This window comes from Hyperoodon ampullatus, assembly GCF_949752795.1.
Source record: "Hyperoodon ampullatus genome assembly, chromosome: 10".
Classification (NCBI taxonomy): domain Eukaryota; kingdom Metazoa; phylum Chordata; class Mammalia; order Artiodactyla; family Ziphiidae; genus Hyperoodon; species Hyperoodon ampullatus.
Window position 1 is genome coordinate 83,473,347 of NC_136923.1, and position 5,065 is coordinate 83,478,411.

The following is a 5,065-nucleotide window of genomic DNA, read 5'->3' on the forward strand; positions in this document are numbered from 1 at the left end:
TGAATTACATTGTAGATATATAGTTACCAAAATAAAGGACAGTACAACAGTACAATGTATAGAAGAACACACTTCAACGTTTCCAGTGGTGACAGTGTCAGAGGATAGGGAAGGGGGAGATTATAAATTCTACTTTAGGCACTTTTGTTTGAGTTGTTAGGATGAGTAGATATTTATTTCATAAGTCGAATAAGTGAATCCATGAGTCCACAAATGAATTGTTTTAAAAAATCCCAGTCTGATAAATACCGCGAAAGAGAAATGGAATGTGCTGGGGAGCCTGTAGCAGGCCTCAGCTTAGCCATCCCTTCTTTGGCAGGCTTTCCTCATTGCTACCTGCCCTTAATTGGGTATTCCTGTTGGCATGCATTGGCCATGCTCTGTTATTACTTGATCCATCACTTATTTTAGCATTTACCATAACTCTGGGAAATTTTTGTGAAATCATCTGCTTTTCCCCATGCGTCATAAGCTTTGTCAGACATAGAACCATATTTCTCTCACTTCCCCACATCATGAAAACTAAATAGATATTTGTAGTAAGTATCAGTGAATAAATATATAAATACATGAAAGAATATCTTTCTAATTGTGAAATGAGCAAGGTACACAGAGCTGAGGAGCCAGGAAGACCTTGAGGTCTTCAGTTTGAGGTAGGGTCATGTGTTCTGAAGCCCCATTTCTACAGGACACTCCAGCTAAACTTGGTTCTTGACTCTGATTATGCCACACTGACTTGCTCTTTCTGGATTCAGCTCTGCTACCAGGTTACTGCAAATCATTCTTGCGCAGATTGCCAGGGATCAGATTGCTTCTGGATTGTGGGTCCCAGTCATCTCTTCCCCCAATCATCCCCCTCAGCAGTCTTTATTTGCATTCACCTTGCAATATTTATGAACCAACCATGAGCGATTCCAAGGGAAAAGTGTAGTCTTCTGAACTCCAAACTCACAAATAAATAAACCAACCCACGGCCATCTGTACTATCTTCCAGCTCTATACTCCCTACCCTTTCCTGGGATATAAATGTGCTAAGACTGAAAAACATTCATTTATACCCCTTCTGCCTTGCTTATCCTCAGAGAGCAGTTTAAAGCTTATAATTGAATAGTGGGCTTCTGAGGTTCTGGTGTAATTTTAAAACCAATGGACATTTTTCTTTAAGAAATAAGCTTGTGGCTCATGGAATAAAAAGTGTGCCACCTATACTGGGGAAGAAAGACTTGGTCCATTATTCAACTGGATCTGAGATAACTTAGACCATCTTTTAAGGCTAGGAGACTCAAGAAGATAGAATGGAGAGTTTATGTGCATGGAGGGAAGGAATAGACACTTAGGAGAACTCTATGATGACCTGGCCAAAAGTCTTTGAATTTCACTGCTTCCTTCTCCACCTTCCAAAAGATATATGCACTTCAACCCATATTTACTGAGTAGCTATTTCTTGACAGGCACCTTGTTTGGATGGAGTTACAACAAAAGGATGAAAGCCAGAATATGATTCAGGGATTCCTAAGCAATTCAGCCTTGGGAGACTACCAGAGGCACATGAAGAATGACTGGCCAGTAATTAATATTTAGACTGACTAAAGTAGTAATTTATACCTGAGTATTTCTTCCAGTGATGCTACATGTATGATCTCTTTATTATATGTTGTTCTTAGCAGTTAAATAATCATGCTATGTTAATAAAGTTAAAGTTTAGAGAAATAAATGACTATACCCAGCACTATGACGTCCTCTCTTGGCCATCCACACTCGAGGACACATTTGTGTGGCCATATGAATACTGGAATGTCCACCTGGGAGCTAGGACCTGGAAAGGAACCACTCACCCCCAAAAAAGCAACAGTCATGCCTTTAGACTTGTCAGATTTAGCCTATGGAGAGAAGGAAAAAGAAACATTCAAAAAAGTCCAGCGCTGGGCTACCTGATTATTTATTTATTCACTCGTTCGTTCATTCATGCATGCATTCATTCATTCAGCCTCTCATCTAGGCGTTCATACAACTAGCCATTGATTAAGCTTCTACTATGTACCAGACCTTAGGGTGTCAAAGAGGAATGAGAACCGGTCCTTCACTTAAGGCATCTCGGAGAGGGAGGACAGATTTTAAAATGGCAAGCCCATGATTACAGCTAAGCAGGAAGCACCAAGAAACTCCAAGTTGCTCTGGAGGCGTCTGCAAGTATCCTAGAATGAATAAGCGAAGCTGTAGAAAAAAGATGTTAATGTTTTTCTCCCTTTTGAACGGCAAGATTAAAATCCAATTTGCCTTTGCGTGGGTCGGAAATGAAGGCAAAATCAAAACCTCCAGAGGTATCCCTCTTCTTGGATCAGGATCCTGCCCTGACCCTGACATCAAGGCATAGAAATCTGGGAAGCAGGCTCAGTGGAAACAATCAGTGAAAGTCCCCTCCCACCTACCTCCCATCCTTGCTTTTGGCTTCTCCATCGCCCTTCGGCTGAAAGAGCAGAGATTTTCCATCCCTCCAAAAAACGCCCCCGTAAATGAAAACAAACAAACAAATCAATTAGGAAGAAGAGGAAGAGCTTTCGGTTAAAGTGGCACGTTTCATTTTAAATTGTTTTCTATACATCTCTCTCATCAAAAACAAATTTTAATTAAAAAGCACAAGGATAAAATAATTTTAAATGAAGTACAATCTATAAAAATTTTGAATCACTATATGGTATACCTGAAACGAATATAGTATCGTAAATCAACTATACCTCAATTGAAAAAAAAATAGAAAGCACAAGGAAAGAGATATCAGATGGACAGTGTAGAGGATTTTGCGCGGAAGAGGTTCCATGGTGTAATGGTTAGCACTCTGGACTCTGAATCCAGCGATCCGAGTTCAAATCTCGGTGGAACCTTACCTTTTCTTTTCACAGCCCAATCCTGTAACAGAGTGGACCACGCTACTTTCAATTTCCGCACTTTTAGTTTTTGATGGGTTCGGGCAGTGAGAAAGGACATGAGACTACGGTCCTAATGGCCCGTGAGCTCAGGAGCAGCCTATAATCACCGAGTCTGTGTACATGTCTTTCTGTTCCCACCAGACTCATTTTTCTCCCAGGACTCCCCAGGGTTAACGAGCGTTTAGTAAAAGCGCCTTTAATGAACAAACCAGAGTGCAGAGCAAAACGTGATCCGTGATAAGTAGCAACAAAAACGGAAAAGAAAGAGTCTTTCTTTTCCTAATTGAGGGTCCGTCGTTAGGACTGTAAAAGGGAGAGTACAGAGAAGAATGAATGGAAACAAAAAATGGCTGAGAAAGTGGTAGTGGTTGCTTTTAGAGCAGGAGGGAAAAACAGTCTGTCAGAAGTGGGATTCGAACCCACGCCCCCATTCGGGGACCAGAAACCTCTCTGCGAAGGAAGCTTCAGAAAGACTTCAGCTTGAGTCTGGCGCCTTAGACCACTCGGCCATCCTGACAGCCCAATGTCACTTTCCCAAATGAGTAAAATCTGCAATTGTGCTGAAAGTGCACTCCCCATGAGCTGTTAAATTCTTTTGCAGTCTAGGGTTTATCCGAAAAAACGGGAATGTAAATCCTTAAAAATTAACTGAACCTTCTTTCTCAGTAGAGACAGCAACTTTGACTGAACTCGCGAGGCTTTCCTTTCAGTCCGGGGTATAATTTGGCATTTCTCTCCTCTCCCTTCTTTCTGCCTTTCCCTGCAAGCCCCGGGGCATCTGAGGCTCAAGGATCCTAACAACCCGGAACCGACCCCCGACTGGACAAGAGAGAACTCCCTTTATTCATTCCCAGAAAGGACACAGAGCGCGGGCTCTGTTCCCGAGAAGGTGCCTGGCAAACCAACCGAATTGGCGGGAGCTCAGCGGGGAAGAAGTGAGCGAGCCAGTGTAGACCTGGGGAGAAAACTGGCGAGTTAGTATAGACCAGAAAGGGGCATGGTGAGTGGGGTTTAGGGGCCTAGAGCATGAAGACTGGATGTGGATGTGAGTTGCAGAAAGTAGTCACCAAAAAGAAAAAAAGTTGATGAAGTGGAATTCATCAAAACTAAAAACTTCTGTTCATCCAAAAACGCCATTAAAGCTCTTTCTTCACGACTCATCTTCGCGGTAGCAGCAGTGGTGCCCACGGTTCAGTGGCCGACATGCAGTTCTGTGTCTTCGCCCAGGAGCTACACACCCTCGAGGTGACGGACCAGGAGACGGTCGCCCAAATCAAGGCTCATGTAGCTTCCCTGGAGGGCATCGCTCAAGTCGTGCTCCCGGCAGGAGCATCCTCATCCTAGAGGATGAGGCTACCGTGGGTCAGTGTGGGGTGGAGGCTCTGAGCACTCTGGAAGTAGCCAGCCACGTGCTTAGAGGTGAAGTCCATGGTTCCCTGGCCGGTGCTGGGAAAGTAAGAGGTCAGGCTCCCAAGGTGGCCAAACAGGAGAAGAAGAAGATGGGCCGGGCCAAGAGGTGTATGCAGTACAACTAGGGCTTTGTAAATATTGTGCTCACCTTTGGCACGAAGAAGGGCCCCAATACCAACGCTCAAGTCCTTTGTAATCCTGGCTTTCTCTAGTAAAGTCACTTAGCCCAATCAAACAACTACAACTACAACAACAAACACCGTTAAAAACGTGTACAGGAAAGGCCCTGTGAGAACACAGAGACAAGGTGGCTGTCTGCACGTCAAGGAGAGAGGCTTCAGGAGAAACCACCCCTGCTGACACCTTGACCTTGGACTTCCAGTCTCCAGAAAATATACCGAAAAAATTAATTTGTGTTGTTTGAGCCACACAGCCTGGTGTTTTGTTATGGCAGCCAGAGCAGACTAATACAAACATCTTCCATGGTGGCTGAGGACTCTTAAGAGTCCAAGGCAAAAGATGTCAGTCCTCTTGTAGGCCAGGCCCAGCATCAGTGTAGAATCATTCTGCCATACTCTCTTGGTCAGAGCATTCTAGGCAAGTCCAGATTCAAGGCAAGAATAGGTTGTACCTCTCAATGATGCATGTCACATGCATATGGAGAGGAAAGAAACTGATGGTGACCATGTTGGAAGTAGCTACCATCCCTGCCCCTACCTAGCCCCAGT

General features: G+C 44.0%; 1 pseudogene across 1 annotated transcript; it reads left to right on the forward strand.

The window, feature by feature from the left end:
- The first annotated feature begins 4,130 nt into the window (after positions 1–4,130).
- On the forward strand, positions 4,131–4,549 carry LOC307058986 (ubiquitin-like FUBI-ribosomal protein eS30 fusion protein; annotated as a pseudogene). Its single transcript has one exon. The product of its transcript is annotated as a ubiquitin-like FUBI-ribosomal protein eS30 fusion protein (transcript).
- The last annotated feature ends 516 nt before the right edge of the window (positions 4,550–5,065 follow it).